Below are 17,406 nucleotides of genomic sequence, written 5' to 3'. Positions count from 1 at the left end.
CATCCATTTCAGCCAATCTCTTGTAACCCAACATCTGCACAAGAGAAGGAAATACAAACAAAAAAACAGCCTATCCTTTAAAGCCTCAAAATCTTAACTCTAGTCATAGGCTCAGCATACTTTTTTGTTGTCATTTTTGTGTGTTTGTTTTACTAAAACAATAATTTTAAATAAAAACTATAATGCCTTTTAAATTTGAGGTAGGTGATCAGACTGGATGGGCATATTGTGTTACTAGAGAAGGTGAGTTAGATTACTTTTGAAATGAGAATACTTCACTTAGTCCTCATAACTATTAGGAGGTAGGTATTATGATATCCACTTACAGATAAGGAATCAAGACTTGCAGAGAGCAAGCCATGTGTACGTGATCATATGTGGGTGGTAGGGCCAGGAGTTGAACCAGGGTCTATGTCATTCAAAGTCTATAGTTTTCCAGCTACTTTTTGCTTAAATTTTTAGGAGAGGCAAAAGTAATGCTTTCAGCTTTAACTGCCTCCCAAAACATGTTACCATATTGACAGACTCTGACAGGCTAATGTTTATTGTTGTTTTACATCTGTCTATTCTTACTTAAATAGTAAACATTTAATTGGGCCAATCTACAAGTTGCTAACATAATTGCATTCAGCAGGAAGTTGTGGAGTGTTCCATACCCTGCATCGGGAGATATGAAAAACATTTTCAGGAGTCAGGCAGAAGATGGGAGCTGCTGAAGATGTTTAAGCAAGCAGGGGTGTAGTGTTAACCTATTTGAGGTTTGGGAAGTTGATTGACAGTAGTGCAGACAGTAGATTAGAAAAAGGACTGAAGGTAGGTCAGTTCCAAAGGCATTTTTCTGTCCAGGCAAGAAATCATGAGGGTCTGGTCAACACTTTGTCACACCAAAATTAAAGGAAAATACCTTAGACTAACCCCTTCAGTGAGTTAATGAGTTGGGTGGAGTTTCTTAGTAAATAGTCCTAATGGAGTCTCTCTTTTGTTGCCTCTCTCACTCCAGCATCTGGGGAAGGAACCGTTTAGCTTTGGAGTACTGCCTTCCTTTTTTAAGGCCTAACTCATCTGGTGATGGAGGCAGAAATTTCATGTTGGAGAAAAAGGGAACAGTAACAGACTGTTGGAGGAATTGTAAATTATTTCAACCACTGTAGAAAAACAGTGTGGTGATTCCCCAAAGACCTAAAATGAGAACTACTGTTTAACCCAGCAATCCCATTACTGGGTACGTACCCAAAGGAATATAAATTGTTCTATCAAAGACACAAGTATACATATGTTCATTGCAGCACTATTCATAATAGCAAAGATATGGAATCAGTCTAAATGCTCATCAGTGGTAGACTAGATAAAGAAAATGTGATTATCTATACACCATAGAATACTATGCAGCCATAAAAAAGAATGAGATCATGTCCTTTGTAGAAACATGGATGGAACTAGAGGACATTATCCTTAGCAAACTGACATAGGAACAGAAAAGCAAATACTGCATGTTTTCACTTATAAGTAGGAGCTAAACAATGAGAACACATGGACACGTAGAGGGGAACAACAGACAGGGCCTGTTGGAGAGTGGAAGGTGGAAGGAGGGAGAGGATCAGGAAAAATAACTAGTGGGTACTAGGGTTAGTACCTGGGTGACAAAATAATCTGCATAACAAACCCCTATGACACAAGTGTACCTACATAACAAACCTGCACATGTATCCCTGAACTTAGAATAAAAGTTTTAAAAAAGAAATTTCATGTTGGATTACTAGGAGCTGCATCAGTGAGAGCTGAGGCCCCCTGAATGAAACAACATGACCTACTGAGAACTGTGCAGCTCAAATGGCTGAAACAGAAGAAAAAGACGAGGCTTGCTGAGAGGTGAAACAAAGTCTAGATCACAAATGCTCTTATAGGTCATACTACAGAGACTCAGCCATATCTCTTGAGACAAGAAGGAGCCATGAAGAGGTATAAGCCAAGCTGGTGGAGAGATGGGGCAACTTGATCACTATCTCATTTCATAAAGATCAGCCAGGCAAAACTGGAGTCAGGGCAACCACTGAGAGACTATTGCAATAATCCTTGTGAGAATAATGAAAGCCTGAACTAAATTAGTGGTTGTAGTGAAGGGGAGGAGAGTATAGAAGTGAGAGATATTAAAGACTTAGAATCCACGGGGCTTGATTATTGATTGGATGTGGTGTGGTAGGTGAAATTTCAGAGGAGTGCTGGGATGTCTCCAGATGACTGAATTGAATGACGACAAACACATGGCGCCCTTCACTGAGCTGGAGGACACAGGCTGCCCTCCAGCATGCTGTCAACGAAGGGCACCGATACAAGTGATTCCTGAAGCCTCTTGCCAGGCTGTGTCTTGACAGTGGGAGGAGCTAGTGTGGGGAATGGTCAGGAGCTAGGCTTGGGACTGTTGCATTTGAGATTCTGTGGGACACCCAAGTAGAGCTAAGGGTCTCGGAGGTAGGTAGGTAGAAGGAGCTCAATCTCAAGGGACAGCCTTAGGGTGAAGTGCATCTGAGCACAGGTTTCAGCTGGAGAAATAAGAACGGACGATGAGATTGGCAGAAAGAAAGAAGAAAAATAAACCTAGTGATCAGTAGCTGATTTTAGAAGGAAGCATGTAAATTCTCACCAGCCTGCCTTCTGAAAATCACTCCTTTGGCAGGTGGGGCATGTACATTGAATCTCAAGCTCCAGCAACAGGAATTGCGCTCAACTGTCAGGTGCCTGGATCATTCATTCACTCTTTATCATTGCAACTTATTTTTTAAAATTCTAAATCTTTAACCAAAATGTACCAAAAATAATTTAAAATATTTAAAAATCTTTATTATTCTTGTAATCTGATTTCACTCTATCTTTTCTATCACAACCTCTGTACAAAGTTTAGAAGCCATATCATAAGACATCTGGTGCTTTATTCCAGGTGTCATTCATTCATTCATTCATCCATCCTTTTTTGCATTTATTTGTCCAGTTTGGCCACTAAATATTTACTGAGCACAGTGACAGTGACAAGACCACTAACCTCATGGAGTTTACATGATAGTGGAGGAAGATAGTCAGAAAACATGGAAACAAATCAGGAAGAAAATTTCAACGTATCCATTGAAACCATGCCAAACACTTATATTCTCTCATGAATGTAATTTAAAAGAAAAAATTATTAGTAAAAAATTTGACATATATGCAAGTAGTAATGGATTTCTGGGCCATTTAAAGTGTATTTCCATTGTTAAATTTTCTAGAATCTGTTGACAGCTCCAGTGAATACTCAGGTGTCTTTCATTTTTTGGTTATGGTTTTTAAAAAATTCCCTCTGCCTCCTTCCCTATTAACTCCTCCCTATTGCTTCTGGATCTGGAAAGTGAGGAGACAAGTTATCACATTGCAAGATTCCCTCAGACACTTCCTCCATTGTCGGAGAGAGAGATGCTCCTGGCATGTTGATGGAATCCACTTGTGTGTGAAAACACTCTTGCTCCCCAGGAATGCCCTCCTTGGAGCAGTGAGAGTCCATAAGGTGGAATGGACTTGATTTGCTCACCCGGCTATATTTAGGCAATTTCTTCCTTAGTGGTACCCAAATGAAGTCCTGTGAAAACAAGCCTCTGCAAATCGCAGAGCCAGGTGATCGTGCATTGAGGCAGTCGGGCCAGTCAAAACTGTGCTTGATGAATGAATAATTCGAGAGTTTCTTTATAAAAGTGACGGGTTTTTAAATGGCTACCATATGGGGGCAGGCAGGTGGCTGGCAAAGGTTTCTGTCCTGCTTTTGCTAGACAGGCTGCCCTCCAGCGTGCTGTCAATGAAGGGCACCGATACAAGTGATTCCTGAAGCCTCTTGCCAGGCTGTGTCTTGACAGGGGACACTCCTGCCTGAGCAGGCGGCAGGTGCTGGACCGCACTGAGCCCCGAGCTCGCCTGCAGTTATGCTGTCAGCCTCTCATGGCTCTAATGCTTTGTGACAACTGCCTACCTGGAGTGTGATAATGGCAGAAAACCTCTGCAAAATTGATAGGGGATTTCACACAGAAGAGTGGCTTCTCATGTTATGGGAGGCAGAACACCCTGGTTCTCTTTGCCACTGGGAGACAGAAGGTTGGGTCAGGACCTGGGCAATGGTGTAGATATGAAAATCCAAATTTGCAGTTGACTTGACCTCCTCCCTGGCTCTGCATGTCACATACATTTGTTTTCTCTCAAATGCGTGAGCTTCAGCTGCTCTTAAAAAATGTTACCAAAAGATTATCTTTGAACTGGATTCTACATGACATTAAGCAACATAGAAAGTTGACAAGAAACATAATGAGTCAATGCTTCCACTGCAGATCAAATAGGATAAAATCCCACATTGTCTTTGGTTGCCTGGATCAAGCTGAATGTTTTGCGTGAATTATACAGCTGATTAAAGCTTATTCAGAGGTTCATAGCCAACCATTTATGCTGTGTTGCTTAACATCCCCCCTCGACACAGATCAAAAACACATTTTTATCCCAAACCTCTGTCATTGGCATTTGGCTCATCAAAATTATTAAAACTAAATTAAGTTTGCTTAGTTTTATTTCCTAGACTTCAGGAATGAAGAAGATACAGCTAACTTAAGAGACCAAAAACATTCTAAGTGGTAATCAGAGGAATAAGATATTGAACCCTATCTACCAGAAACTCAAATGCAATAATGCATGGAAAGTTCGTATCAAGATGCCTCAATTAACGTTAGCTTTCGTAATTTTTATTCTAAAATTATTTAATTGATAGGACTTCTGACATTTCTGACATTGCTCAGATGCTGATCATATTTTCTCTTCTTTTCATCTTGTGACTGCAGAGTTAGGAAAGAGACAGCAAAATGGTCCATTTGTGTATATATCTCTGTTAGAATCTAGTGGAGCAACTGTGTGAATGTGTGGGGTGTGCTTAAAAATGGGCACACCAGGAAACAGGCCTCTGTCGTGTCTTGTGGGTGTACTGTTCTCTGAAACATGAAAATCTTCAGGCTATTTTTAATATCTAATTGATAGAAATACTTTGTTATTCTACCATAAAGTTGAAAATGAATTATAATAAAAACATATGCCTTGAGTAAACATTTTAAAGTAAAAAATTCCCACTTCTTTCCTCTCACTGGAAATTCTTGGCGTTCCAGAACTGTCTAAGCCACAGTCCTTGTTATAGCATCTGTTAGGGAATCATTTTCAAATAGGCAGCAGTGAGCCCAGTTTGAAGGCAAAGGTATTTTAAAAAGATGAAAAACAAAAAAACAACAACGATATCCTGGATATAAAAAATTCCCTATAGTGTTCACAGCTTTTGTGCTTATTTTATTTAACAAACATTTTTATAGCATTTATTATATGCCAGATACTATTCTAAGCAGTTTTCAAATATTGATTCATCTTCACAAAACTCTATGGTAGGTAGTTTATTAACTGCCTTTTTCAGATGAGGAAACTAAGGTTATGAAAGAATATGTAATGCATTCTAGAGTCTATGTTCTTCATCACCACACTTCCTCTATATTCAGTGTTGCAAGGCCAGCCGTGATAGATTTCAAAGAGTACATTGAGCTTTGAGGCTAATTTTTCCCATATGAGTTGGGGTGTCTTATAGGGTATCTTATTAAACTTCAGAGAAATTTTAATTTTATAGTTTTTTTCTGAAAAATTATTCTTAATTGGTTATTTTAACTTTGAGGATTTCAACTTTTCTGAATGTAAGAAACATTTCTTTAATATGAAAGGGGTTGTTTTATGCCTTGTCTACCCTCATTCCCTCAGATAATTTTAAAATTAAATAACAGAAAATGGTAGCCTTGACACATGCCCATAGCTGTCATCTACCTCTGGGCAAACCTGCAGGATATACTCAGGTTGTATGAAACAATCTCCTGAGGTCCGGGATCCTTAAGAAGTGCAGGAATTTGGGGGAGGAGAGTTGCTGGTACAGAGGGCCAATGTTTCCAGTGCCACTACCAGAGCCTGGGGAGGAGAAAGCAGATCCTGCAGTTGCTGACTGAGGCTCTAGCTCTCAGTGCAGAGGTCCTAGCTGGCTGTGGCCGCTTCATGACTAGTCTTCTAGAGAAGAAATGCCAGTCTCATCTCTCACAGCCGGCCGGTCTAGCACTGCCCCAGGCTCCAGTAGCCTGAGCTACATGGCACTAAGGGACCCACTCAGTGTAGGAGCAGGCAAAGAAATCTCAATTACTTAAAGAAGAGAGCCCAAGCTGCCATGTATGGGGAAGGTGTAATAAAAGTAAAAGAGACTTTGAAAACCAAACAAAAACCAAGAAAGAATTTAGAATGCTATAGCCACGTTTTAGGAAATGATGAAAACAGTAAAACAACAATTTCCAAATTAAAATAGTTTACTAGTAGAAGGGAAAAAGGAGAATCCAACCACTGAAAAATGAAATAAATAATCCATAAGATCAAATGGGTGAACAGTTGCAAACACATATCAAAGAAATGAAGCAAAAGAAATAAAAATCATGAGTGAAAAGATGCAATAAGAAACAAGGAAGACAAATTCGAGAGTTCCAATAAACAAACAATGACCATTACTAACGGAGAAAAAGGAAAAATAGAAATGAAGTCATAAATACAAGTGTGTGCACATATGTATACTTGCAGGTGTGCATGCATGTGTATGTACATGTGAATAAATCCCTGAACCAAGGAAACACTGAATTTTCATATTGAAAGGGCTCACCAAATCTCAGGAAGGATTAAAATTAAAAATGTTCTCAAGCAAACATACCTCCCCTGCATTTTTATCTATTTTAGATGGGTACACTAAAGGAGGAAGACTTTTTTTCTGCTTTGCAAAGAAAAAATACAGTTAGTTCCAGCACAAAGCACTTTTTTCATGAGGTAGGATTGCAACAATGAACAAGACAGATCCAGTCTTTTCCTCGGAGTCCAATGCGGGAAACCAATAAGTATTAAAATGCTGTGTTAGACACACAGTAATAGAAGGAACTCAGGCAGCTGTGGGTACATAGGTGAGGACCACCTAACTCAGGCTGGAGGAAGTACAGTCTGCACCGAGACCTGGCAGAGGAGTGTGGGTTAGCCAGGAGGAAAGAAGAAAGTAATCCAGGAGAGGCAAGGGACAGCATGTTTGAAGAAACCTTGGTGGCAAGATTCTGGGAAAGCAGTTGGGCAAAGAGAGACGAAGTAGGGAGTTAAGCTGGAGCCAGATCAATTATTGCATGCTTTCTCTCTTTTGGGCACCATACTAGGTACTTTCATCCTCATGCTGACCAGATGTTGTAGGTACTACCCCATTTTTCAGATGAGGAAATTGAGGCAAAGAGAGGTTAACTAACTTGTCCAAGGTCACCCAGTTACTTAAATGGTGGTACCAGGGAGTCTGGCTCCTGAGCCCACACCTTAAGAATGCTGACGAAGGAAGGATTTTATTTTTTAGTACTGCTCGACCTTAGGAACCGTATCTAGTGGTTTCAGACATAAGAGGATAGTCTTGGCTAAGTCACCCTCACGCAGCCCTGATGCAGTAGCTGACACACATGCCCGCCTGTTGCATCTGTGGACTTATCTGAGTGCTCTTAAACCGTGGGTAAATGATCCCCAGGCTGTCTTTAAGATAATTAGAAACAAATGGAAAATAGTTCTCCTATATTATCAACAGCATATCAGCAAAACTTGTGTCTTAAAATGTGCATTCAATTTCTAATATTAAAAAACATAGTTAAAGCCATATGTTGGATATTATCACGCATCTTTGTAAAATTAGTAGGGGACCCATTTGAATAACCATTTTGTTTAGATCAAACTTACTGGAGGTTTTTTTTTTTTTTTTTTTTTAAGTCTTCCCCCTCCTTTGCCTCTGACCTCTCTGCAAATCTAATATGAGAAAAACTGTGTGTTTGTGTGTGTACAAATGTGTGAGCGTGCATACATGCGTGCTTGCAATGGGGATGAATTGTCATAAAACAGAGTCTTTGGTTTGGAAAACTGTTATTTAGAGAGGTGGAGAAAGGGTGGGAAAATCAGCAATTGTTCAAGGAGAACATAAGTTGCTGATAGTTAATATATGATGGAATCAAAAGGACTCTTCTTTTCCCTTTATTTTCAGTTTTTCTTTTCTTTCTTTTTTCGGAATACAACTTCAGTGTGGGTTGGGGGCAGTGCTGGTCTGCTTCATCTAATCTTCCGGTTATTCTTCTGAAAGCCTAATGACCATATCACGTAGCTCTAGAAGGAAGCCTTCCAAAAATGCCCAATCAATGCTTGGGAAACTTTAATCATTGTTGTTTTGCTAATTTCCCTTTTTAAAATCATCATAATTAAGTAAACTCTGGGTAGAATGGATTTCATGAGATGAGCAGTCCTCAAAAGATATGCCTTCAATATTTCCTTCTTGCTACAGAGAATGAGAATCATAAAAAGAGTTACATTAGAACATTTGGGAATACAAAATGCCAAAACAACCATTTGTACTAACAGTGTCCCCTCTACGTGTTGTGCAGACAGGTATTCACAGGGGGTCTTATTGAGTACTGGGAAAAAATACATTCATATCATCAACCAGAATTTCAGAAGAGAAGAGTCCTGTGGATTCCTGAAAATTCAAAAAAAATTATATTTTCTAACAAATTACTTGAATTTCTGTAGAAGCCCATAAGCAAAGAAAAAGACAGTTATTGTAAAAAAAAAGAAAAGAAAAGAAAAGAAAAGGATAAAAGCATATTTCTGATCACTAAAACTGAAAAAGCTTCATAAAACATAGAGTTTAGTCAAGGTAAGAAAAACACAAATCAGGAATAAACATGAAATCAGTTGATTTAGTCTGCCTTAAGTAAAATTGAATAACAACAAAATCTCTTGATTGTAGGAGCTGAATCAGCAAATAGAAGAAAAATCCCCCAAAGAATCAACCCTATATTTACAACCCACTTGAGGTTTTTCACTCTGACAGACTAGTCACTAAGTATAGATGGTCCTCCCACTGTTGGTTTGTACAACTTTAAATTTGTCTCCTTCTTTGGTCTGGGCCCCAGGATATATTCTAGGTTCAGACTGTGTCACTTTGTGCTTTTTAATTGATGCTTCATCTATAACAAAGAGGCTAAAATTTTCCATGAGAAACTTTCCCACACAAAAACCTTGTGGACAACTCACCTCATTGCTTAATAGAAGAAAAATAAAAAAGTCATTGGCATGAAATGCCACTTCAGTTGGCAAATTTGTGTGGGGTATCTACTTTGTGTAAGATGTTCAGTTATGTGCATCAAGATAAATAAGTCATAGCACTTACCTTTAAGGCTGTGTACAGTCTATTGAGGAACTGAGATAGGCTAATAATCCAGTTCAAGACAAGCATAATTAGAAAAGGAACAGGGCTAAAAAGACAAAACACAAAGCCTTGTTTGTGCACAAAGGATGGAACAAGGGCAATTCCAGATGAGGGAGTCATGGAGGTAGCCTTTTCCTTAGACCCTGAGGGATAGTGTGTTAGTCCTTTTGTGCTGCTATAAAGGAATTCCTGAGACTGGGTCATTCATAAAGAAAAGAGGTTTCTTTTGGCTCACAGTTCTGCAGGCTGTACAAGAAGCATGATGTTGGCATCTGCTTCAGGTGGCAATCTCAGGGAGCTTCCAACCATGGCAGATGGAGAAGGGGAAGCAGGTATGTCACATGGCAAGAGAGGGAGAAAGAGAGAGGGAGGGAGAAGGTCCCAGAATCTTTAAAACAAGCAGATCTCTCGTGAACTCATTATCATTCACTACTGCAGGGATGACACCAAGTCATTTGTGAGGGATCCACCCCCATGACCTTAACATCTGCCACTGGGCCTCACCTCCAACAATGGGGATCGCATTTTATCATGAGGTTTGGGGGAAACAAAACACCCAAACCCTGCCAGATGGAGAGGATTTTGAGAGGCAGGAATGGAGACTGGAAGTTTCTGAGGGAGGAGAGCACAGGTAAAGCTTCCTCCTCCATGTGAAGGAGGAAGCTGTTGGGGTTGCACTGTCATGGGTGGGAGAGGCTGGCTGAGGAATAGTGGGTTGGGGCTGTTGGTTCAGAGCCTCTCATGCCAAGCAGAGGTAGTTTTAGTAGACAACTGAGAGCTGAGTTATAGAGAATGCAGGACTAGAAAAGACTATTCTCCTTGGTTTAAAGACAACAGCTCTGTCAAAGAAGCATAGTATATAACAGCCAGAGTGTAATTTTAAAAAGAACGCCATACTTTGCTGGTCTTCCAAAGGTAAATTAAAGGAATCAGATTCGTAACAGCAACTATCTTTTTCCTACCCTTATTTCTCCTCTCCTCGATTTCCTCATTTTTAAGCTGTCAGCACTTCCTATCACCACCTCTCCTCCCCATCCCTCCACCCCATTTGGTGCAGATTTTATTCTCTCCTTCTTCACTCCCTCTTAGGCCTGGGTCTTTCATGCAGGCTGTGGAAATTTCTCTCCTGTGTCTCTTCCTTCTACCCCCAGCCCCTCTGCCCTGTCAATCTCTGCTTATTTTGTGGAGGAAATTTAATCTAGTGGTAGTTCTCTTATGCTCTGTTATGCTTTCAAGTCCAGGGAGCATAAATGAGGATGGACAAAATGACAAAGAAGAAGAAGGGATAGATTGAGAGCCCTTCAGTGGCAGAACAAAAAATAGGATTTAGCAGCAGATAATACGTGAAAAGGAGCAGGAGTCAAAGACAGCATCAGGATTTCAAGAGCGGGTGAATGATTGGCAGGTGGACAGAGAACACTGGGAGAGAGAGGGAATTCTGATTTCAGTCTCAGTGGTTGACATATTAATTCTGAAGTTGATATGAATGAATATTACACATCATAGACTTTTATGTGTCTGTTTTCTATTGCTTAGAATACCAGAAACTAGGTAATTTATAAAGAAATAATCTTTTTACAAAATTATGAAGGCTGAGAGTCCAAGGTTAAGGGGCCACATCTGGTGAGAGCCTTCTTGTTGCTGGGGATTTTCTACAGAGTCCCGAGGAGATGCAGGACATCACATGGTGAGAGAGCTGAGTGTGCTAATGTGCTAGCTCAGATCTTTCTTCCTCTTCTTATAAAGCCACCAGTTCCCCTCCCCTGATAACTTATTAATCTATTAATCCATGAATGAATTAATTCTTCATGAGGACAGAGCCTTCATGACCCAATCATCTCTTGTAACACACTCCCCATCAACAATGCCACATTGGGGATTACATTTTAACATGAGTTTTGAAGAGAACAAACATTCAAGTCATAGTAACTTCCAAGGGGAAAGAGTATTTTTTCTAAGTAATATTTTTCTATGTTCAGATAAAAATTTGAAAGATAAAGAGCATTTAGGATGGGCAAGATTTTAACAGGTGGCATGATGACTAAAGATACTGTGAAATGTCAGACTAAGGTATTTTGGCTACATGCAATGAGAAGTTACAGAAAAATTTTGAGCTAAGGCATGACTTACAGTTAGATTTTTTTTTTAGATGAAATTTTTAAAATACAGGTTGGGAGGAGAAGAGATAGGAGTTTATGAGAAACACAAAAGGATTTTGTGTAGTAATAAAAATGTGACAGATTACAAAACTTAGTTCAGTAACAGTGGGAATGGAAAGAAAGAAAGAAAGAAAGAAATATGAAATATTTTTTAAAGGAGGCAGTGTGCCAGTTAAGAGTGTGGTTCAAGGCTGAGGAAGATTTGGTTCAAGTCCCTTCTCTGATACTTCATCACCTTGTGATTGGGGCAAATATAGTGATTTGGTATCTCTTTGAGCTTCAGTTTTCCTATCTGTGAAATGACTATTAATAGCATACCTAATGCATGGCACTGTTATAAGGATTAAAAACTATAAACTCGGCCGGGCGCGGTGGCTCAAGCCTGTAATCCCAGCACTTTGGGAGGCCGAGACGGGCGGATCACGAGGTCAGGAGATCGAGACCATCCTGGCTAACACCGTAAAACCCCGTCTCTACTAAAAATACAAAAAACTAGCCGGGCGAGGTGGCGGGCGCCTGTAGTCCCAGCTACTCCGGAGGCTGAGGCAGGAGAATGGCCTAAACCCGGGAGGCGGAGCTTGCAGTGAGCTGAGATCCGGCCACTGCACTCCAGCCCGGGCTACAGAGCAAGACTCCGTCTCAAAAAAAAAAAAAAAAAACAACAAAAAAAAAACTATAAACTGCACAAAGTTCCTAGCACAATGTCATAAAACTAGTTAAGAATGCTTTTTATTACTAAAAGTACAATCTTCAATGACATAAATATCTGTGAAGAGTAGAAGAGTCAACAGGAGCAGGGACCTAATTGAATATGAATGAAAGGAAAGGGGTCACTGATGACAGGTTTTAAACTTGGGTTACTGGAAGTGAAGCTATAGAAGCAGGGAAGTCAGGAGGGGGTACCAAGAATGACAAAGAGGCTAGTTTTGCCATGTTAAATGAAGAAGGTGGCCCCACCCTCTGGGCCAGTGATGGCAATGGATGCTCCACCAGCCTCTAAACTGCCTTTGGAGTCATTCTTCCCTTTCCTTGGAGGTTAACATATATGTGTAGCCAAATAGCTCTATTGGACTGTTTCCTGCTGTAGAATCCCTGAAGTCACTCAGCCTCCCTTTATCTTGTCTTGTCTCTCTACCCTTCAGTCCAAGCTGGCACTGTTTATGCTGAGATGGTTGATTGGGTCTACAAGTCACATGCCTCGTGTCTCTAGCAAAGGGTGGTTCAGCCATACCCTTGGACTTTTCTCCAGAATATACCCTTTTAATATGAGTAGGCTAGTAGGCTGGACATTTTCCAGATCCTCAACTTCTAGTTCCTTTTTGCTTCTTCAATTTATGTCTCTTCTCTTGCATTATAGGAAAAGCAGCAAGGAGACACCACGCTGCACATTCAACACTTTGCTTAGAAATCTCTTCAATGAAATATGCAAGTTCATCACTTACAACTTACCTCTTCTAATCAACAGAACACAATTTGGTCAAGTTTTTTTATCACTTTATGACAAGGATTACCTTTCCTCTAGTTTCCAGTAATGTATTCCTCATTTCCATCTGAGGCCTCACCAAGAAGCACCCGTAACATTCATATTACCAGTAACATTCTCCTTTAAGGCAAGATAGGCTTTTCCTATCTTGTATCTCAAAGCCTTCCAGCTTCTACTCATTACCAATTCCAAAGCCACTTTCACATTTTGTGGTCACAGCAATGCATCACTTCCTGATACCAAATCTGTATTAATTTGCTAGCACGGCTGTAACAAAGTATGATAAACTGGGTGGCTTAAGCAATAGAAATGTATTGCCTCCTACTTTGGCAGGCTACAAGTCTGAAATCAAGGTGTTGGCTGGGTTGGTTCCTTCTGAGGATTGTGAGGGAAGGATCTGTTCCAGGCCCCTCTCCTTGGCTTATAGACAGCTAGGTTCTCCCTGTGTTTCTTCACAGGGCATTTCCTCTATGTGTATACCTCTCTCTATGTCCAAATTTCCCTTTTTATAAGAACATCGTCAGCCGTATTGGATTAGGGCCCACCCTAATGATCTCATTTTAACTTTATTACCTCTATAAAAGCCCTATCTCCAAATAAGGTCACATTCTGAAATACTGAGAGTTAGGACTTTAGTATTTTTTTTTTTTTTTTTTTTTTTTGACGGACACAATTCAGCACATAATAGTGTTCAGGAGGATTTTACAATGAAATTGTTCACATGTGGGGTTTATAAATCAGCCCTGTACTTTCAGATGATTACAGTTTTTGACATTTCTTGTCTGTTTTGATGGGAGCTTCCCAGTCCAGGAGAGAGCGAGCAAAGAGATAACATTATGCCTTTTGTTGATGATAGTAGCTTAACTTGGTGGTGGGGCCAATGAAATGGTAAAACTGATTCATTTTCCAGCCTCACCATATATGGGTCTTTTGGCTCCCAACAAAATGAGCTTCCTTTGATGAACTGCTTTTTCATTTTAGTCTTTTCTCTGCCAGAGTAGAAGCCTTTCCTGAAAGAAGCTCTTAATGACACACAGAATTTATATCTCTTAATAGAGTTTAATCACAAGACCGTCTAGTGATCTCCTTCAGATTCTTTCTCATGCAATCAGCAGTTTTTATGGCTATTTTAGAGTTTATGTTGGATACGACCTGATAGAAATCACAAAATATGCTTCGTATGATAGAAGAGCAACTGAGTGCTATATGATTTTTAAGAAGGCTGTAACCTACAGCAAATTGTTTTTGTGAAATTCCAATGTATTTGTACCCTGGTGATAATATTAGAATTATTAACTTATAAAACCTTTTCTTTTATCGTGTCAACATATTGTATACTCTATGGATGCAAAATACTCAAGTTTTCTGTGCTACCAGTTTAGTTGTTTGTTTTTCCTTTTTTATGCCCTCCTTCTTGTCCCCTTTCATTTTATATTTTACTGTGATGTACTTCCTGCTCTGTGTAAAAATGGGGCACTTGATCAGAAATACTCAAATCTGTGTGCATGCACACAGGAAAGAGCCTGCTTATTATCTATGAAATCTGGATCAGATGCTTCCTGATTGTCTGCAACATTTTGTCAGACTCTCTGTGAGTCCTGTCATCTGGCACAGATTCTTTCCCTCATGGAAGGCCTTCCCAAGCCTGTGTCTGGTTTGTCAGCTCCTATCTTCTGACTGACAGAGCCGGCTTACTCTGCGTCGATCGTCACCCCCTTCACCATGCCAAGGAAACAGATGGAATGAAAGAAATAGGAATCAATAAGATGAAAAAAGTTTAATTTCCTTGGTCTTCCCACAGTATGTCACCTTCGTTCCAAAGCCAGAGTTTTTAGAGGGAGGAAATATAGCTCCTTTAAAGAAAACTAGGGGTTTATAAGCCTCTTGGTTGCTTTGGAGTTTGCTTTGCCACAGCTTGACTGTTTTCTTCTTTTCCTTTTTATTTCTTTTATAATTACAATGTTTTTTCTGAGTATAATTTCCCCCCTCATTCACTTTGTTTTGACTGCATGTTAGTTATCAAGGATGAGAAATATGAAAGAGCCAAAAATCTATGTGTGACTATGTCTAGGTTGTGAAGCATCGTGGAAAGAACACAGACTTTGAAGTCAAACAGTTGATGGTTCAAATCATGGCTCCATTATTTACAGGCTCTGTGATCTTTGGCAATTTATTTAACCTCTTTGAGCCTCAGTTTTCTCATCTTTAGAAGTGTCAATTTTATTGTACTATTGTTAAGTTTTGCAGGGAAGGGAATTGGAGCATCTTATATAAGCCTGATACTCTGCCAGTACCCTTTAATAGTAGCCATCATTACTATTTACCCGTGGACTTCTGAAACACAGAGACAGATGTACAAGGCAATGACCATTAATGGAAAACTATTAAAAAGGTAGTCAGAAGATTTGATACTTTTTCAATTGGAAAACAATATATTTTTTGGCACAAACTATGAAACTGAGAGTAAAGTTTTAGGCACATGCTAAAAGATGGTATAGCTTTTAATGGCCCATGGGATTTTATACTTGCAAACAGTTATTTAACATGTTATTCAAATTATAACCATATAAGCCTAATGCTTCCAGGGGGATGTAAGAAAAAAAATCTAAGCACATATACACGAACACCAATTGATTGGCATTCTTGTCATTAAATTCTTTGTAAAGATGTAACTAGTTTTGTTAGAACATTTGGTTCACCAATAATACCTGAAATGATAGATAGGACAAGGACGAGTTTCTATCAAAAATAAAAGGAAGGTGGACACTAGTTAAAGCGGTAGGGACAGATCTTAATATGTAATATACAATTGCATTAGGGAAGAAGGTCTATAGTAAACGGAACTCAACTTTGATTTGTGTGAAGGTGACTGGGTGTTTTGACAGGAAAATGAGGGAATGGGGAGGAGTAGGAGAATGAGCAGCGGGCTCAGTAGAGTCAGGGAAGTGAGAAATTACAAAGGATCGGTAAGTATAACTAGACCAGCTATGTCTGTTAGCTGGAATTATCTAAGTTAACATTCTATTCTCCCATAGAGCCTGCGAAGCAGAGGCCCTATCCTTCTACATTTTAAAGGACTGGCTTTTAGGTCTTTGAGAGAGGCACTCTTGAGTAGTAGGAGATTAACATACATCTCAAACGGACAGAGGAAAGATTACAGTTTCAAGCCCTTTTGAGTAAATGCTCTAAGAAAGGCTGCTATAGTTGAGTATTGGCTGGAATAAGCAGTAAATTGTTTGTTCTTTGAAGGGGCCAGGCACTTTAAAGTTGGGGGGGGGTGGGCAGGGTCATCGAGGGATGTAGCCTTGAGCTCTTAGAAACCACATCAGTGTTTGCTTAAGTCTTTAATGTTGGGGCAGAAGGATGGATGAAATAATTTGTGTTGAGAGTCTGTAGTTTCTATAGGCCCAAGGTTAAGGCCTGAGCCTAGTTGAGAAGAGGATTCAGAGGAACTTGGCTGGAGTTTGGTCAAGGACAAAATCTTTGTCATTTCAAGGCAAGCAAAAATGTTTATTAACAAAAGCTGATGTAAATAAAAATATAATCATTTATTCATGCAGGGAATAATTTTAACTGCCAGTTATGTACCAGGCCTTGTTCTAGGCTCTGTGAAGTGTGATACTTGTCTTCACAAAGCTTATAGTCTAGAGGGTGAGAAAAATTAAACAGACCGCCAGGCGCGGTGGCTCACACCTGCAATTCCAGAACTTCGGGAGGCCGAGGTGAGTGGATCATGAGGTCGGGAGATGGAGACCATCCTGGCTAACACGGTGAAACCCCTTCTCTACTAAAAATACGAAAAATTAGCCGGGCGTGAGTGGCGGACGCCTGTAGTCCCAGCTACTCAGGAAGCTGAGGCAGGAGAATGGCGGGAACCCGGGAGGCGGAGCTTGCAGTGAGCCGAGATTGCGCCACTGCACTCCAGCCTGGGCAACAGAAAGAAAAAAAAAAAGAAAAATTAAACAAACAAACAAACAAACAAACAAAAAACCCGCACACCATAAATTATAAATACAATTTATTCTTTGCATTTGTGAAAATATTTTAACATATGCCAAAGAGAACCATGATCTATTCCTTTTTGTTTTTTGGGGGTTTTTTTTGCTTCTTATTTTGGCAGTAATTTTAAAAGCTGGTAATATTAAGAGGACTATCAATTTGAACACTCTCATAGTCTACTGATGGAAGCACACATTGGTTTCAGCATTTCTTGGCTAGTATTTTGGCAGAATATGGGAAGAGACTTTGACATATTCATACCATTTAGTTCCCATTTCCACTTCTAGAAATCTATCCTAAAGAAGCAGAGATAGATATAGTTGTATGTAAACACATTTATCCCAGTGTTAAAATAGTGAAGAACTAGAGTATAAATGCTTGATATAATGGATTATTAAGTAAGCAAAATATATGTGTATACATATAGGTAATAT

The sequence above is a fragment of the Macaca mulatta genome, chromosome 12 (genome assembly GCF_049350105.2).
Source record: "Macaca mulatta isolate MMU2019108-1 chromosome 12, T2T-MMU8v2.0, whole genome shotgun sequence".
Classification (NCBI taxonomy): Eukaryota; Metazoa; Chordata; class Mammalia; order Primates; family Cercopithecidae; genus Macaca; species Macaca mulatta.
Note: the sequence above shows the minus strand (reverse complement) of the source record.